The 19,105-nt window shown below is 48.8% G+C and overlaps 1 long non-coding RNA gene across 1 annotated transcript; it reads right to left on the bottom strand.

Moving 5' to 3' along the window:
• Nucleotides 1-16,809: 16,809 nt before the first annotated feature.
• LOC134339702 (uncharacterized) lies at nucleotides 16,810-18,705 on the bottom strand. The gene is made up of 3 exons (XR_010016438.1): nucleotides 18,600-18,705; nucleotides 18,417-18,492; nucleotides 16,810-17,250 (listed from the first exon to the last, which is right to left on the bottom strand). It is a non-coding gene; the product is annotated as an uncharacterized LOC134339702 (long non-coding RNA).
• Nucleotides 18,706-19,105: the final 400 nt, after the last annotated feature.

Genomic DNA, 19,105 nt, shown 5'->3' with positions numbered 1-19,105 from the left:
TGCCGGTGATATTAAATCTGATTCTGATTCCGATTCTGTATAGGCCCTTCCAGCTCAGCAGCCTCCAATTTAACCCTAATCGATTCACGGGACGATTCACAATGACCAGTTGGCCAACCGGTATGTCTTTGGTCTGTGGGAGACGACTAAAGCGCCAGAGAAAACCCAAGTGGGGACGGGGTGAACGCACAAACTCGCGGGCCGCTGCGGGAATCGAACCCGGGTCAGCTGCGCTGTAAAGCGTTGTGCTGACCGCTACGCCACCGTGTCCCACCCCCAGGACTGGTGACAAATAACAGTCTCTGTGGCACAGGCTTCCAGTGTCCCCCACCCCTCCCACGGTGCTCCACCCTCACCATTCCCAACGCCATGTGCTCCCGCCAGATTTACAAACTCGCTCGCCGCTCCACGTTGACAAACACAGGACTGTGCGAAAGTCTCAGGCACCCTGGCACAGTAAGACTTTTGCACAGTACTGTAAAATACACAAGAGTTTTTAACATGGCTGGTGTAGTGGTTAGCGAAGTGGTCCAGCCTGCCACCGTCTGCAAGGAATTTGTACGTGACAGTATGGGTTTCCCCCAGGTGATCTGGTTCCCCTCCCACAGTCCAAAGACTGTGTTGGTAGGTGAATTGGTGACATGGTATTTGGACAGCATGGCCTCAATGGGCCGAAGGGCCTGTTACTGAGCTGTATCTCAATAATCAGAAGGGCAATTCTGTACATGAAATGCTAAGTAATCAATTTTCACTTTATTCTGTTCCGATGCTCAGACCTCGCTGACAAAGTGGGGTTGGAGGCCCAAGCAGACGGGCAAAACGCTGAGCTGGTGTGTTGCTTTGTGAGCTGTTCGGCTGAGCTGCAGAAATGCCACGCTTTCTCTTTTCTCTTCCCCAGTGAGATGTGACTGAGTGCTGGCCTGCGTCCACCCCGACAGGGGTCCAATGGCCGGTCCGCGTGAAGCAACGACTGACTTGACCTTCGGGCAGTTGGGTGTCCGCGTGGCGGGAGGGATGGCAGTGGAGGAGCCAAACACGGGCGAGATGAGGCCTTGCAGATTGCCTGCACTAGACCATAAGCCATTCATCACATCATGGCTGATGTATTCAATGTAAGACCCCCCCCCACCGTTCCCCCCACCCCCACCGGTGACTGGATGGAAACTGAGCCAGGGGTCATGCAGGGCAGCTCCAGGTTGACTTCGACGGGCAGAGGAAGTGATTCCACAAGACCATAAAGATATAGGAGCAGAATGAAGCCATTCAGCCCATCGAGCCTGCTCTGCCATTCCATCGTGGCTGATTTACTATCCCTCTCAACGCCGTTCTCCTGCCTTCTCCCTGTAACCTTTGACACTCTGACGAATCAAGAACCTATCAACCTCTGCCTTAAAAATAGTCAATGACCTGCCATGCACAGCTGTCCGTGGCGATGAATTCGACAGATTCACCACCCCCTGACTCTGGTCTTATACTGGAGGAGTCTACGACCAGAGGGCACAGATAGAGCAGATGTGGAGAGAAGGTTTTCTATAGTGGGGGAGTCTAGGACCAGAGGACACAGATAGAGTGGATGTGGAGAGGATGTTTCCTATAGTGGGGGAGTCTAGGACCAGAGGACACAGATAGAGTGGATGTGGAGAGGATGTTTCCTATAGTGGGGGAGTCTGGGACCAGAGGACACAGATAGAGTGGATGTGGAGAGGATGTTTCCTATAGTGGGGGAGTCTAGGACCAGAGGACACAGATTGAGTGGATATGGAGAGAATGTTTCCTGTAGTGGGGGAGTCTAGGACCAGAGGACACAGATTGAGTGGATATGGAGAGAATGTTTCCTGTAGTGGGGGAGTCTAGGACCAGAGGACACAGATAGAGTGGATATGGAGAGAATGTTTCCTGTAGTGGGGGAGTCTAGGACCAGAGGACACAGATAGAGTGGATGTGGAGAGAATGTTTCCTATAGTGGGGGAGTCTAGGACCAGAGGACACAGATAGAGTGGATGTGGAGAGGATGTTTCCTATAGTGGGGGAGCCTAGGACCAGAGGACACAGATAGAGTGGGTGTGGAGAGGATGTTTCCTATAGTGGGGGAGTCTAGGACCAGAGGACACAGATAGAGTGGATGTGGAGAGGATTTTTCCTATAGTGGGGGAGTCTAGGACCAGAGGACACAGATAGAGTGGATATGGAGAGAATGTTTCCTGTAGTGGGGGAGTCTAGGACCAGAGGACACAGATAGAGTGGATATGGAGAGAATGTTTCCTGTAGTGGGGGAGTCTAGGACCAGAGGACACAGATAGAGTGGATGTGGAGAGAATGTTTCCTATAGTGGGGGAGTCTAGGACCAGAGGACACAGATAGAGTGGATGTGGAGAGGATGTTTCCTATAGTGGGGGAGCCTAGGACCAGAGGACACAGATAGAGTGGGTGTGGAGAGGATGTTTCCTATAGTGGGGGAGACTAGGACCAGAGGACACAGATAGAGTGGATGTGGAGAGGATGTTTCCTATAGTGGGGGAGTCTAGGACCAGAGGACACAGATAGAGTGGATATGGAGAGAATGTTTCCTGTAGTGGGGGAGTCTAGGACCAGAGGACACAGATAGAGTGGATATGGAGAGAATGTTTCCTGTAGTGGGGGAGTCTAGGACCAGAGGACACAGATAGAGTGGATGTGGAGAGAATGTTTCCTATAGTGGGGGAGTCTAGGACCAGAGGACACAGATAGAGTGGATGTGGAGAGGATGTTTCCTATAGTGGGGGAGTCTAGGACCAGAGGACACAGATAGAGTGGATGTGGAGAGGATGTTTCCTATAGTGGGGGAGTCTAGGACCAGAGGGCACAGATAGAGTGGGTGTGGAGAGGATGTTTCCTATAGTGGGGGAGTCTAGGACCAGAGGACACAGATAGAGTGGGTGTGGAGAGGATGTTTCCTATAGTGGGGGAGTCTAGGACCAGAGGACACAGATAGAGTGGATGTGGAGAGGATTTTTCCTATAGTGGGGGAGTCTAGGACCAGAGGACACAGATAGAGTGGATATGGAGAGAATGTTTCCTGTAGTGGGGGAGTCTAGGACCAGAGGACACAGATAGAGTGGATATGGAGAGAATGTTTCCTGTAGTGGGGGAGTCTAGGACCAGAGGACACAGATAGAGTGGATGTGGAGAGAATGTTTCCTATAGTGGGGGAGTCTAGGACCAGAGGACACAGATAGAGTGGATGTGGAGAGGATGTTTCCTATAGTGGGGGAGCCTAGGACCAGAGGACACAGATAGAGTGGGTGTGGAGAGGATGTTTCCTATAGTGGGGGAGTCTAGGACCAGAGGACACAGATAGAGTGGATGTGGAGAGGATGTTTCCTATAGTGGGGGAGTCTAGGACCAGAGGACACAGATAGAGTGGATATGGAGAGAATGTTTCCTGTAGTGGGGGAGTCTAGGACCAGAGGACACAGATAGAGTGGATATGGAGAGAATGTTTCCTGTAGTGGGGGAGTCTAGGACCAGAGGACACAGATAGAGTGGATGTGGAGAGAATGTTTCCTATAGTGGGGGAGTCTAGGACCAGAGGACACAGATAGAGTGGATGTGGAGAGGATGTTTCCTATAGTGGGGGAGCCTAGGACCAGAGGACACAGATAGAGTGGGTGTGGAGAGGATGTTTCCTATAGTGGGGGAGCCTAGGACCAGAGGACACAGATAGAGTGGGTGTGGAGAGGATGTTTCCTATAGTGGGGGAGTCTAGGACCAGAGGGCACAGATAGAGTAGATGTGGAGAGGATGTTTCCTATAGTGGGGGAGCCTAGGACCAGAAGACACAGATAGAGTGGGTGTGGAGAGGATGTTTCCTATAGTGGGGGAGTCTAGGACCAGAGGGCACAGATAGAGTAGATGTGGAGAGGATGTTTCCTATAGTGGAGGAGTCTAGGACCAGAGGGCACAGCATCAGAATAAGGAGTTCTCCATTTAGATTGGAGATGAGGAGAAATTTTGTGAGGTAGACAGTGGTGAACCTGCGGAATTTGTTACCATGGCAGCTGTGGAGGCAAAGTCATTGGGTATATTTAAGGCAAAGGTTGACAGATTCTTGACTGGCCAGCGTGAAGAGTTACCACGAGAAGGCAGGAGAATGGAGAGGGAAATGGATCAGCCCTGATGGAATGGCACAGCCGACACGATGGGCCGAATGGCCTCATTTTGCTCCTGTATCTAATGTCCAATAGTCCCAATACACTGCGTTCAGTCCCCCTCCCTCCAAGCCCTGACTTCAGTATCCCTAACCAACTGATTCTTAAATTATACCATTGGTCCTTGCTGAACCACTTCCTCTGTCAGAATCAGGGTTAATATCACCCGTGAAATTTGTTAACTTTGCAGAAGCAAAGTTTTTTCCTGTATAATTATAGGAGAAAAGCTGAATTACAGTAAGTATAAATGTATATTAAATAGTTAAAATAATTCATGCAAAATCAGAAGTAGTAAAAGTGAGGTAGTGTTCATGGGTTGAATGTCCATCCAGAAATCTGACGGCGGAGGGGAAGAAGCTGTTCCTGAATCGTTGAGTGTGTGTCTTCAGGCTCCTGTACCTCCTCCCTGATGGTAGCGATGAGAAGAGGGCACGTCCTGGGTGGCATTAGGAGCAGTGATATTTTGTTGTGATTACTGAGGGTCTTGGGACAAACACACGTTGAGAGCTGGCTGGGTTTTTCGCCTCATTTTGTGAGGAGGAATGTCTTGCCATCGAGGGGCCTTCAGCAGAGGAGCATCAGCCCGAATCTTGCGGTTCAGAACAGAGTCTGGGAGGGTGAGAGGGAAGCTTGCAGAAGCTTACAATTTTGTTTGAGTCCTCCATCCTGGGCGAGTGTGGTTCACAGAACTCTGTTCAGACAGTGAAGTGACGAACTGTGTTTTGCCTTATGAGTTGTCAGGACGCACTTCAGAAATGCAAACCTTTTACTTTTCTCTTCCCCTGCACTGGCCTGGATCCTGTTTTGCCTCTCCCACCCTGTGCGATTGCCTCCTTACTGAAGTCTGTGAGAAGCCCCCTTATTCTCCCAAACACCCCATGGACCACCGTGGTCTTCTGACACGAGATGAAAGTTCAAAGTAAACTTATTATCAAAGAACACATTTGTCATCATAACAATCCTGAGGTCCATTTTCTTGTGGGCATTCAGAGTAAATACATAAAACCAAATTAATGATAATAAATAAATATCGAGAAGATGAGAGAAAGAGTCTTTAAAAGTGAGTCCATTTTTTGTGGCACGCAAACACGAGGAAATCTGCAGATACTGGGAATTCAAGCAACACACACAAAATGCTGGTGGAACGCAGCAGGCCAGGCAGCATCTATAGGAAGAGGTACAGTCGACGTTTCGGGCTGAGACCCCTCGTCAGGACTAACTGAAAGAAGAGATAGTAAGAGATTTGAAAGTGGGAGGGGGAGGGGGAGATCCGAAATGATAGAAGACAGGAGGGGGAGGGTTGGAGCCAAGAGCTGGGAAGTTGATTGGCAAAAGGGGTACAAGGCTGGAAAGCGGGAGTATCATGGGATGGAAGGCCTTGGAAGAAAGAAAAGGGGGAAGGGAGCACCAGAGGAAGATGGAGAACAGGCAAGGAGTTATTGTGAGAGGGAAAGAGAGAGAATAAATAAATAAATAATAAATTAGGGATGGGGTAAGAAGGGGAGGAGGGGTGTTAACGGAAGTCAGAGAAATTCCCTCCTGTCTTCTCCTATCAATTCAGGTCTCCCCCTCCCCATCCCACTTTCAAATCTCTTACTATCTCTTTTTTCCGTTAGTCCTGACGAAGGGTCTTGACCCAAAACATCGACTGTACTTCTTCCTAGAGATGCTGCCTGGCCTGCTGCATTAACCAGCAACTTTGATGTGTGTTGCTTGAATGTCCAGCATCTGCAGATTTCCTCGTGTTTGCAAGAGAAGGCTGAGTTCACTCAACCTATTCTCATAAGGCATGCTCCCCGATCCAGGAAACAGCCTTGCAAGTTTCCTCTGCACCCTTTCTATGGCTTCCACATCCTTCCAGTAGTGAGGTGACCAGAACTGAGCACAGTACTCCAAGTGTGGTCTGACCAGGGTCCTATATAGCTGCAACATTACCTCTCGGCTTCTAAATTCAATGCTATGATTGATGAAGGCCAATGCACTGTATGCCTTCTTAACCACAGAGTCAACCTGCGCAGCTTGCTTTGAGTGTCCTATGGACTCGGACCCCAAGATCGCTCTGATCCTCCACACTGCCAAGAGTCTTACCATTAATACTATATTCTGCCATCATATTTGACCTCCAAAATGAACCACCTCACACTTATCTGGGTTGAACTCCATCTGCCACTTCTCAGCCCAGTTTTGCATCCTATCGATGTCCTGCTGTAACCTATGACAGCCCTCCAACACTATCCACAACACCCCCAACCTTTGTGTCATCAGCAAACTTACCAATCCATCCCTCCACTTCTTCATCCAGGTCATTTATAAAAATCACAAAGAGTAGAGGTCCCAGAACAGATCCCTGAGGCACTCCACTGGTCACCGACATCCATGCAGAATATGACCCGTCTACAACCACTCTTTGGCTTCTGTGGGCAAGCCAGTTCTGGATCCACAAAGCAATGTCCCCTTGGATCCCATGCCTCCTTACTTTCTCAATGAGCCTTGCAAGGGATACTTTATCAAATGCCTTGCTGAAATCCATATACACTACATCTAGAACCATAGAAACTACAGCACAGAAACAGGCCTTTTGGCCCTTCTTGGCTGTGCCAAACCATTTTCTGCCTAGTCCCACTGACCTGCACACGGACCATATCCCTCCATACACCTCCCATCCATGTATCTGTCCAATTTATTCTTAAATGTTAAAAAAGAACCCGCATTTACCACCTCGTCTGGCAGCTCATTCCACACTCCCACCACTCTCTGTGTGAAGAAGCCCCCCCAATGTTCCCTTTAAACTTTTCCCCCCTCACCCTTAACCCATGTCCTCTGGTTTTTTTCTCCCCTTGCCTCAGTGGAAAAAGCCTGCTTGCATTCACTCTATCTATACCCATCATAATTTTATATACCTCTATCAAATCTCCCCTCATTCTTCTACGCTCCAGGGAATAAAGTCCTAACCTATTCAACCTTTCTCTGTAACTGAGTTTCTCAAGTCCCGGCAACATCCTTGTAAACCTCTGCACTCTTTCAACCTTATTTATATCCTTCCTGTAATTTGGTGACCAAAACTGAACACAATACTCCAGATTCGGCCTCACCAATGCCTTATACAACCTCATCATAACATTCCAGCTCTTATACTCAATACTTTGATTAATAAAGGCCAATGTACCAAAAGCTCTCTTTACAACCCTATCTACCTGTGATGCCACTTTTAGGGAATTTTGTATCTGTATTCCCAGATCCCTCTGTTCCACTGCACTCCTCAGTGCCTTACCATTAACCCTGTATGTTCTACCTTGGTTTGTTCTTCCAACGTGCAATACCTCACACTTGTCTGTATTAAACTCCATCTGCCATTTTTCAGCCCATTTTTCCAGCTGGTCCAAGTCCCTCTGCAGGCTCTGAAAACCTTCCTCACTGTCTACTACACCTCCAGTCTTTGTATCATCAGCAAATTTGCTGATCCACTTTACCACATTATCATCCAGATCATTGATATAGATGACAAATAACAATGGATAAATAACAATCTACTGCTCTTCCTTCATCAATGTGTTTAGTCACATCCTCAAAAAATTCAATCAGGCTCGTAAGGCATGACCCGCCCTTGACAAAGCCATGCTGACTATTCCTAATCATATTATACCTCTCTGATTGTTTGTAAATCCTGCCTCTCAGGATCTTCTCCATCAGCTTACCAACCACTGAAGTAAGACTCACTGGTCTATCATTTCCTGGGCTATCTCTACTCCCTTTCTTGAATAAGGGAACAACATTTGCAACCTTCCAATCCTCTGGAACCTCTCCCGTCCCCATTGATAATGCAAAGATCATCGCCAGAGGCTCAGCAATTTCCTTCCTCGCCTCCCACAGTAGTCTGGGGTACATTTCATCTGGTCCTGGTGACTTATTCATCTTGATGCTTTCCAAAAGCTCTACCACATCCTCTTTCTTAATATCTGCATGCTCAAGCTTTTCAGTCCACTGCAAGTCACCACTACAATCGCCAAGATCCTTTTCCATAATGAATACTGAAGTAAAGTATTCATTAAGTACCCTTGCTATCTCCTCCAGTTCCATACACAGTTTCCCACTGTCACACTTGATAGGTCCTATTCTTTCACGTCTTATCCTCTTGCTCTTCATATACTTGTAGAATGCCTTGGGGTTTTCCTTAATCCTGCCCACCAAGGCCTTCTCATGGCCCCTTCTGGCTCTCCTAATTTCCTTCTTAAGCTCCTTCCTGTTAGCCTTATGATCTTCTAGATCGCTAACATTACCTAGCTCTCTGAACCTTTTGTAAGCTTTTCTTTTCTTCTTGACCTAATTTATTACAGGCTTTGTACACCACAGTTCCTGTACCCGACCATAACTTCCCTGCCTCATTGGAACGTACCTATGCAGAATTCCACACGAATATCCCCTGAACATTTGCTACATTTCTTCCGTACTTTTCCCTGAGAGCATCTGTTTCCAATTAAAGCTTCTAATTTCCTGCCTGATAGCCTCATAATTCCCCTTACTCCATTTAAACGCTTTTCTAACTTGTCTGGTCCTATCTCTCTCCAATGCTATTGTAAAGGAGATAGAATTGTGATCACTATCTCCAAAATGCTCTGCCACTGAGAGATCTGATATCTGACCAGGTTCATTTCCCAATACCAGCCTCTCCTCTTATAGGCTTATCTACATATTGTGTCAAGAAACCTTCCTGAACTACAGATCAGTATGAAGTTCCAAGTTCAAAGTACATTTTTTTTAATCAAGGTGCATGCAGTACTGTACAAAAGGCACATTTATATTGCTAGGGTGCCTGAGACTTTTGCAGAGTTCTGTATGTCAACTGTGATAGTCAGCTTCTTGCAGGCAGGCACAAAACAAAGAAACACGATAGAATTTGCAAAAAAGAACCCCACACACTAAAGGCCATCAAACACCCAATGTGTGAAAAAAGATTAACTTCAGCAGACAATAAAAAGGTAAACAACAAGCACAGAACATGATCTGCAGAGTCCTCGCAAGTGAAGTGAGTGTACAGTCACGGAGACCGTTCAGTGCTGAGGGGAGTGAAGTCTGTCCAGGGCCTGATACAGTCCACAGTCACAGAGACCGTTCAGTGCTGAGGGGAGTGAAGTCGGTCCAGGGCCTGATACAGGCCACAGTCACGGAGACAGTTCAGTGCTGAGGGGAGTGAAACCGGTCCAGGGCCTGATACAGTCCACAGTCACAGAGACCGTTCAGTGCTGAGGGGAGTGAAGCCGGTCCAGGGCCTGACACAGTCCACAGTCACAGAGACAGTTCAGTGCTGAGGGGAGTGAAGCCGGTCCAGGGCCTGACACAGTCCACAGTCACAGAGACAGTTCAGTGCTGAGGGGAGTGAAACCGGTCCAGGGCCTGATACAGTCCACAGTCACAGAGACAGTTCAGTGCTGAGGGGAGTGAAACCGGTCCAGGGCCTGACACAGTCCAGTCACAGAGACAGTTCAGTGCTGAGGGGAGTGAAGCTGGTCCAGGGCCTGACACAGGCCACAGTCACGGAGACCGTTCAGTGCTGAGGGGAGTGAAACCGGTCCAGGGCCTGACACAGGCCACAGTCACGGAGACAGTTCAGTGCTGAGGGGAGTGAAGCCGGTCCAGGGCCTGACACAGGCCACAGTCACGGAGACCGTTCAGTGCTGAGGGGAGTGAAACCGGTCCAGGGCCTGACACAGGCCACAGTCACAGAGACAGTTCAGTGCTGAGGAGAGTGAAACCATCAGAGAGGAGGTACAGGAGCTTGAAGACCCACACTCAACATTTCAAACAGTGACGCAGCCTCCACGGTACTGGAAACTGCTCACTCCCTCCACTTCTGATCCCTCTGTGAGGATTGGTGCATCTTCCCGATGTACTGCCTTCCTGATGGAGCAGCAAGAGGAGAGTATGTCCTGGGCGGGGGGAGGGGGGATGCGGGACCGGAAGGGTGGATGCTGTTTCAGGGTTCTATGTAGATGTACACAAAGGTGGGAGAGGCATTTCCTGTCCGGGACTATTTCCAGATAGGTCCACATCCAACAAGTGGGATTTCTTCAGCAGTAGAATCCACAGCCAAAGTAGACCCTTCAGAGGAACAATGTGAACCCATCAGGGGGCAATGTGACACCATCAGGCAACAATGTGGTACCATTAGGGGGCAATGTGACATCATCAGGGGGCAATGTGACACCATCAGGGTAATAATGTGATTCCATCAGGGAAACAATGTGATCCCATCAGAGGGACAATGTGATCCCATCAGGGAAACAATGTGATCCCATCAGGGGAAGAATGTGGTCCCATCAGGGAAACAATATGATTCCATCACGGGACAATGTGATTCCATCAGAGGGACAATGTGATCCCATCAGGGAAACACTGTGATCCCATCAGGGAAACAATGTGATCTCATCAGGGGACAATGTGATTCCATCAGGGGACAATGTGATTCCATCGGGGAAGCAATGTGATCCCATCAGAGGGACAATGTGATCCCATCAGGGAAACAATGTGATCCCATCAGGGGCAAAGGTGAGGACGTCAAGTGCCAGGAACCCTGGCTGTCGAGTGATATCAAGGACTAGATAACTAAAGAAAAAGGAAGCAATTATTTAACAGAGAACTGAAAATGGGAAGTTGTCCTGGAGGAGGGGTTCTTCAAAAATGAACTAGGAAGGCATGAAATGTTCGAGATTGGCAGAATTAGGGAAAATCCCAAACTCTTGCAATGATATTAATGGAGACATCATGACCCAGAGAGGGCTGGCCCATTGAGAAACAATTGGAATTTCTCCACACAGCTGTGGGCATGGAAGAGATTGGAGGGGAAACTCATCAAGGTGACGGAGATGGTATACAGAGCCTTTACACAGAGCTGTGTTTGTCAACGTGGAGCAGAGAGCGAGGTCATTTGGATTGAAACAATTGGTTTACTGATCATTACAGAGTCATAGAAAAGTATTCCACAGAAACCACCGTTCAGTCCCTTCCCGAACCCTTTAAACGGCCTACTCCTAACGAACTGCACCTGGGCCACCATCCTCCACACTCTCCCACCGACATACTGATCCAAACCTCTCTCACATGTTGAAATTGAACCTGCGTCCAACACTTGTGCTGGCAGCTCACCACCCTCCGAGTGAGGAAGTTACCCCTCATGCTCCCCTTAAACATTTCACCTTTCACCCTTAACCCATGACCTCTAGTTGCAGTCTCACCCAACCTCAGTGGAAAAAGCCTGCTTGCATTTTCCCTATCTATACCCTCAGAATTCTACATACCTCTATCAAATCTCCTCTCAGTCTTGTATGTTCCAAGGAATAAATTCCAAACCTATTCAATCTCTCCTTATAACTCAGGTCCTAGAGATCCAGCAACATCTTTGTAAATTTTCTCTTCACCCTTTCAACCTCTTTTACATCTTTCCTGTAGGTAGGTGACCAAAATTGTACACAATACTCCAAATTAGGCCTCACCGATGTGTAATACAACTTCACATAACATCCCATTTCCTGTACTCAGTTCTTTGACTTAAGAAAGGCCAATGTGCCAAAAGCTTTCAAACTTTGATTGTCTCTCTGGTGCTTCCCGCTCCCTCCCCTCTTCCTTCCCCTTTTCGCAACCATAATTCCCCTCTCCCTGCCCCCTTCCCACTCTCAGTCCACAATAGAGACCCAGATAAGAATCAGGTTTATCATCACTCATGTTTGTCATGAAATTTGTTTTGTTTTTCCTTCTGTGTCCTAGACTCCCCCACTACAGGAAACATCCTCTCCACATCCACTCTATCTGTGTCCTCTGGTCCTAGACTCCCCCACTATAGGAAACATTCTCTCCACATCCACTCTATCTGTGTCCTCTGGTCCTAGACTCCCCCACTATAGGAAACATTCTCTCCACATCCACTCTATCTGTGTCCTCTGGTCCTAGACTCCCCCACTATAGGAAACATCCTCTCCCCATCCACTCTATCTGTGTCCTCTGGTCCTAGACTCCCCCACTATAGGAAATATCCTCTCCACATCCACTCTATCTATGTCCTCTGGTCCTAGACTCCCCCACTATAGGAAACATCCTCTCCACATCCACTCTATCTGTGTCCTCTGGTCCTAGACTCCCCCACTACAGGGAACATCCTCTCCACATCCACTCTATCTGTGTCCTCTGGTCCTAGACTCCGCCACTACAGGAAACATCCTCTCCGCATCCACTCTATCTGTGTCCTCTGGTCCTAGACTCCCCCACTACAGGAAACATCCTCTCCATGTCCACTCTATCGAGGCCTTTCAACATTCAATAGGTTTCAAAGAGTTCTCTTTTGATTCTTCTAAGCTTCAGTGAGTACAGACCCAGAGCCATCAATCACACCTTATATATTAACCATTTCATTCCTGTGATTATTCTGGTGAACCTCCTCTGAACCCTCGCCAAATCCAATATATCTTTTCTTAGACAAGGGGCCGAAATCTGCTCCCAGTGGTGCCCATCGAATGCCTTGTGATGCCTCAGCTTTCCACTTCCATAACACATACAAAATGCTGAAAGAACTCAACAGGTCAGGCAGCATCTGTGGAAATGAACAGACAGTCGATGTTTGACCCTTCTTCAGGACAGAAAAGAAGGAGGAAGATGCCAGAATAAAGAGGTGGAGGGAAGGGAAGGGGGATAGGTGAAAGGTGATGGAAGGAGAAATCAAGGTCCATGCCATCAGGTTGGAGGCTGCCCAGACAGAATATGAGGTGTTGCTCCTCCACCCTGAGGGTAGCCTCATCGTGGCACAACAGGAGGCCACGGACCAACATGTCAGAACGGGAATGGAAATGGGAATGAAAAAGCTGGGTCCACCGGGAAGTTCCGTTTAGGTGGATGAAGCGGAGGTGCTCGACGAAATGGTTCCTCAGTTTGCGACAGGTCCCACCGATGTAGACGAGGCAGCATTGGGAGCACCAGACACAATAGACAACCCCAGAAGATCGGCAGGTGAGGTGTTGCCTCACCTGGAAGGGCTGCCCTGGAAAGAGGTGAGGGAGGTGTTCTGTGGCTCCCCCTAGGCAGAGGTCTGTATGACTAGAAGGTTCAGCTTTAAGGTTAAAAATCTAAACCCCCCCCCAACTCCGACTCAGTCCCTCAAGCCCTTGTAAGACTGGAATTTTAGAGATCTGGAGGAAGAGGCCCAGTGACTGGGGCTGAGTCTGCAAATCTCTACCGGGGAGGCTGAAGCCTGTTGTCTGCAGGCCCGAGTCCAAGCCTGCTGGAGGCTGGCGGCCTGTACCGGGGTGTGTGTGGGAGGGTGGGACGGAGGAAAGGGGGCAGTTGCCGCTTTGTTGCCTGTTGCGTTCGGTGTCGTTCCGCTGATCCTGGTGGGCCCGCTCTGTTGGCGCCAGAATGTGTGGCAACATTCGCGGGCCGACCCCGACTTGTGCTGGTCGTGAACGCCAACGCCACATCTCACTGAGTGCTGTCTGTTTACACAAAGCGTGATAAACTTTATGTCTGTCAGGGCTGGTGAAGAGAACAGCAAGGCCCTGGGGACTATCACCTCGGAGTACAACTCTGAAAGGAGGAGGACAGGCTGGTGAAGGAGATCTTTGGCACACTGGCCTCCATGAGGCCAATACTCACTGAGACTGAGTATCGGACAATCTGCTCTTTGGCACACTGGCCTCCATGAGGCCAATACTCACTGAGACTGAGTATAGGACAATCTGCTCTTTGGCACACTGGCCTCCATGAGGCCAATACTCACTGAGACTGAGTATAGGACAATCTGCTCTTTGGCACACTGGCCTCCATGAGGCCGATACTCACTGAGACTGAGTATAGGACAATCTGCAGATGCACAACTACTGCACAGAGTCTTGTCATCTTCAGAAGTTTTCTGATGACTCTGCCATAGTTGGATGCATCAGCAGGGAGATGAGGCTGAGTACAGGGCTACGGTAGGAAACTTTGTCACATGGTGTGAGCAGAATTATCAGCAGCTTAATGTGAAAAAGACTGAGGAGCTGGTGATAGACCTGAGGAGAGCTAGGGTACCGGTGACCCCTGTTTCCATCCAGGGGGTCAGTGTGGACATGGTGGAGGATTACAAATACCTGGGGATAGGAATTGACAATAAACTGGACTGGTCAAAGAACACTGAGGCTGTCTACAAGAAGGGTCAGAGCCGTCTCTATTTCCTGAGGAGACTGAGGTCCTTTAACATCTGTCGGACGATGCTGAGGATGTTCTACGAGTCTGTGGTGGCCAGTGCTATCATGTTTGCTGTTGTGTGCTGGGGCAGCAGGCTGAGGGTAGCAGACAGAATCAACAAACTCATTCGTAAGGCCAGTGATGTTGTGGGAATGGAATTGGACTCTCTCACGGTGGTGTCTGAAAAAAGGATGCTGTCCAAGTTGCATGCCATCTTGGTCAATGTCTCCCATCCACTACATAATGTACTGGGTGGGCACAGGAGTACATTCAGCCAGAGACTCATTCCACCGAGATGCAACACAGAGCGTCATAGGAAGTCATTCCTGCCTGTGGCCATCAAACTTTACAACTCCTCCCTTGGAGGGTCTGACACCCTGAGCCAATAGGCTCATTCTGGACTTATTTCCTGGCATAATTTACATATTACTATTTAACTATTTATGGTTTTATTACTATTTATTATTTATGGTGCAACTGTAACGAAAACCAGTTTCTCCCGGGATCAATAAAGTATGACTATGACTATGCTGGAAATCCACAGCAACACACACAAAATGCTGGAGGAGCTCAGCAGGTTGGGCAGCGTCCGTGGAAAAGAGTAAACTGTCACCGTTTCAGGCCGAGACCCTTCATCAGGACTTCAGTAGGAGCCGGGATGTTACGTTGCAGTTGTACAAGACATTGGTGAGACTGCATCTGGGGTATTGTGCTCAGTTTTTGTCACTCAACTGTGGGGAAGATGTGCAGAGAAGATTTATTAATTTTTATTCAGAGATACAGCATGGAACAGGCCTTCTGGCCCAGCGAACCACCGATTTAACCCTAACCTAATCACAGGGCAATTTACAGTGAGCAATGACCAATGTGAGTGCTACTGGACGACAGAGCTCACCCTGCTCTTCTCGAGCTCTGGTAGAGTTGTTGCCCTTTTGCAGCAGCTGGGGACAACTGACTGTTGCGAGGAGAGGTCGCACAACAAAGGACGTCTCTCACCCTTTGTGAAAGGAAGGAAAGTTATGTCGCATCTGGAGTTTCTCCGGTTAGCGGACGATTTCCCTCCACGCCTCTCTGACGTAGTGGAGAACCGCGTACGAGGCAAGTTATGGCAGTGGTTTGCCATTGCCTTCTGCCGGGTGAGTTTCCAAAGAGATCACCAGCTCGTAACCCAGCACGTGCAGGGGAGCCGGCTGGATTCGAACTCGGGACCTTTCGTCCCGAAGTCCGACGCTGATGCCACTACACCACCAGCCGGGTCGCCCTTTGTGAACTTTCTCTAATTGCACCTGCACAACAACAAAGTCCATGTGCGTGAGAGGAGTTCAGCCACTGCACAGTTACACGCTCATGCAGACTAGCGGGAACAGTGATTGCCGCTCATGCTCCGGTGAGTTCCTTACTAGTTCGTACAACTATAGGGTTACAAACAATTATGATCTACACTTATTTAGCGCCTTTAACTAAACAAGTTGTCCCAAGGAATTTTCACAGGAGACTGGGCAAGTAAATTTATTTTATTTTGAGATACAGCACAGATCCTGTCCAGCAACCCTTAATTAATCGCAAGACAATTTACAATGACTGATACATCTTTGGACTGTGGGAGGAAACCAGGTCACTCAGGGAAAGCCCACGCATTCCTTGGGGAGATCGTACAGGCTGCCTATGGAGGACGGTGGAGCTGAACTCTGAAACCCCGAGCTTATGCTACCATGGTGTAAGTTTAAGAAACGTGATCTAACTGACTTTGACTGTGGAATGAACGTTGGTGCCAGACCGGGTGGTTTGAGTATCTCAGAAACTGCTGATCTCCTGGGATTTTCACGCACAACAGTCTCTGGAGTTTACAGAGAATGGTGCAGAAAACAAAAAAAAAACATACAGAGAGCAGCTGTTCTGAGGGAGAAAACGTCTCGTTGATGAGAGAGGTCAGAGGAGAATGGCCAGACTGGATCAAGCTGACAGTAACTCAAATAACCACATGTTACAACAGTGGTTCCTTAAAGCTGTCGTGGTTGGGTGGCAGGGTTGATAATAGGGACGAGCTCTCGCTACTTATTAAAAGCTCCCAGTGGTGTGCACCTCAAACAGCCTCTGGCAACCAAGTCCAACTCCTGGCCTTCACGTGTGGCTTAGCCGCAAAGCCCAGTGGAACTGTTTCTACTGACAGGAGAAGGGGTAACGGTGGGTTAAAACCAGGTGCTTCAGGCAAACTGAAGCCGTGGTTGGCAGCTCATCCAGGGGAAGAAAAACTCTGAGTGAAAACCTCAAGGTTCAAAGTTCAAGGGTCAAGGTTCATTTTATTCTCAAAGTATGCATGCACAATACAACTCTGAAATTCATCTTCTCCGGATAGCCACACGGAAAGAAAAAGAAACAAAACTGGCAGACCCCAGAATACCCCATCCCCTCCCCACAGGAAATAACAGCAACAATAATAAACTCCAAACCCCTCCCCACAGAAAACAACAGCAACAATACAATCCCGGACCCTTCCCCCACAGAGAAATAAAACAGCAACAATAACGATTCCCGACTCCCTCCCCACAGACCGGAAGTGGAAAACTCTGATCTCAAACCTCCGCAGCTACACCCACTCATGGGGAAGGCTTCGGGAGTAAACCCCGAGGGAAAATCCAGGGCTGGAGTCCCTAAGGCAGTCCTGTGTTGAGTTCAACACTGCCGGGCAACTCCTGTGACGCCGCCGGTGCCGGACTGTATCGGCCTCCGGCGTTCCTTTGGGTTCATCCACTGCAGGGAGAGGGGGAACCGGCTACATAGGCAACAGCCTGCTCTCCATATGGACGGACAAATGGGCCGCAATATCCACCATCGACCGCAGCCAGCCGAGGGCCTCCGCCTGCAACGGAAGAACACGCAACACGTTGAACCTTGAGGTGAATGGGCTACTAGACCAGTGATTCTCAACCGTCTTTTGGCCACAGCCCCCTTAGGAGCTCCTCTCGGGTTCCAGGGGCCCCCTTTCAAACAGGGATACAACACGAACAGAGAGACAGAAAAATCATTTATTGTATTATTGAACACTTGAACATTCCGACATACTGAACAAAACTTTAAAAAAAGACTGTATGAAATTAAACATCTATCAGGCCTAATACAATCCCTGAGCTTGGTGCTTTTCTGCAAGTTTCATGATACTGTATCGGGCTCCAAATTAGACAATGACAGTCGGAGGTCACCCCTTGTTGCGGTATCAATTCCGTTCTTGGATTTTGTCCAGGAAACTACCTTGCAGAATCCGCTCTCAACCAAATGTGTTGAGGGAAAGACAATAAAAAATCTTCGGGCTTTTTCCCACAGTGTTGTAAATTTATTGGGCAGATCAATCTTGACCCGGAGCAGTCTGACTCTGAAGTGAGGCTGTGTGTGGGGGGAGCGCTTCAGCAATGAATTTACCAGGTGCGCAGTGTCTTGGAAAGATATTATAAGTAGGAGGGAAACTACTGACTCCAATGAAGATTGCTGCTTGGCTATTTATTTCATTGGTTCAGTTACCAGGGTCCCCATAAACACGGGGCTCCCCTTCTCACAGTTTCAGTCGGTGGCCCCCTTCAAATGTGCCAGGGCCCCCGTTGGGAATGGCTGTACTAGACCACAGCGGGTTCCCCTCCCGAACCTAAAGTGGCCGATCAGCAGGTATTCGTGGTTCCCACCCTGAAGTGAACATCAGGTGCACGTCTGCACTCGGCCAGGCGGATTGCCTCCCAGCCAGGCAAGGATGGGGTTAAACTGAAGGTATACTGTGTTGCAACATGTGCAAAAGGCGTTCGATTTCATGAAGTGCGAGTTTACAGGAATTTGTGGTGTGCCTTCCCGAAGAAGTTTCCCAATGTGAAAGTGTTTCTGTCTGATCACTTTCCCTTTCGCTAAGGGTTTCGGCCGAGAGTCTCGGCAACGCAGCCTGGCAGATAAGGTTCTTTTTCATTTTCTGCACTGTCTTGTCTGGGCTAGCCGGCGTGAAGGTTTGCCAGAGGTGGTGTGTCAGAACCGCATGGAAACTCCTACCTCGGCAGCTCGGGAAAAGACGCGCCTCATGCAACCAGAGATCGGCCTTCCACAGTGACCGTACCCTGCCGCCGTTCTGTGAAAGCACACAAAGCTGTTATCAAGAAAGTGTTGAGACCATGGCCGGCAGAGTAGAGAGGAGGTTTAAGATTCAAGAATCAATTTTATTTGTCACACATTTACCTGCTGTGCAAAAGTCTTAGGCACATATATACAGTTAGGGTGCTGACACTTTCACACAGAACTGTATTTGTCAACGTGTAGCGGAGAGCGAGTTTGTAAATCTGGCAGGAGCAAAGGATGTTGGGAATGGTGAGGGTGGGGCACCGTGGGAGGGGTGTGGGACAGGTGACAGAGAAGGAGTGTCAGGGGTGGGTACAGACACACCCAGCCCTGAGACACCAGGCAAGGTCATTTGATTCCAAACAATTGGTTTATTGATCATTACAGAATGTCTCTCTGGTGCTTCCCGCTCCCTCCCCCTCCCTTCCCCTTTTCCCAACCATGATTCCCCTCTCCCTGCCCCCTTCCCACTCTCAGTCCACAATAGAGACCCATCTCAGAATCAGGTTTATCATCACTCACACACGTAATGAAATGTGTTTTTTTGTGTGACAGCAGAACAGTGGAATACATCAAATTACTACAGTACTGTGCAGAAGTCTCAGGCACCCTAGCGATATAGAATG

This window comes from Mobula hypostoma, chromosome 30, assembly GCF_963921235.1.
Source record: "Mobula hypostoma chromosome 30, sMobHyp1.1, whole genome shotgun sequence".
Classification (NCBI taxonomy): Eukaryota; Metazoa; Chordata; class Chondrichthyes; order Myliobatiformes; family Myliobatidae; genus Mobula; species Mobula hypostoma.
The sequence above is the reverse complement of the archived record's forward strand: the minus strand, read 5'-3'. Positions and strand labels throughout refer to the sequence as shown.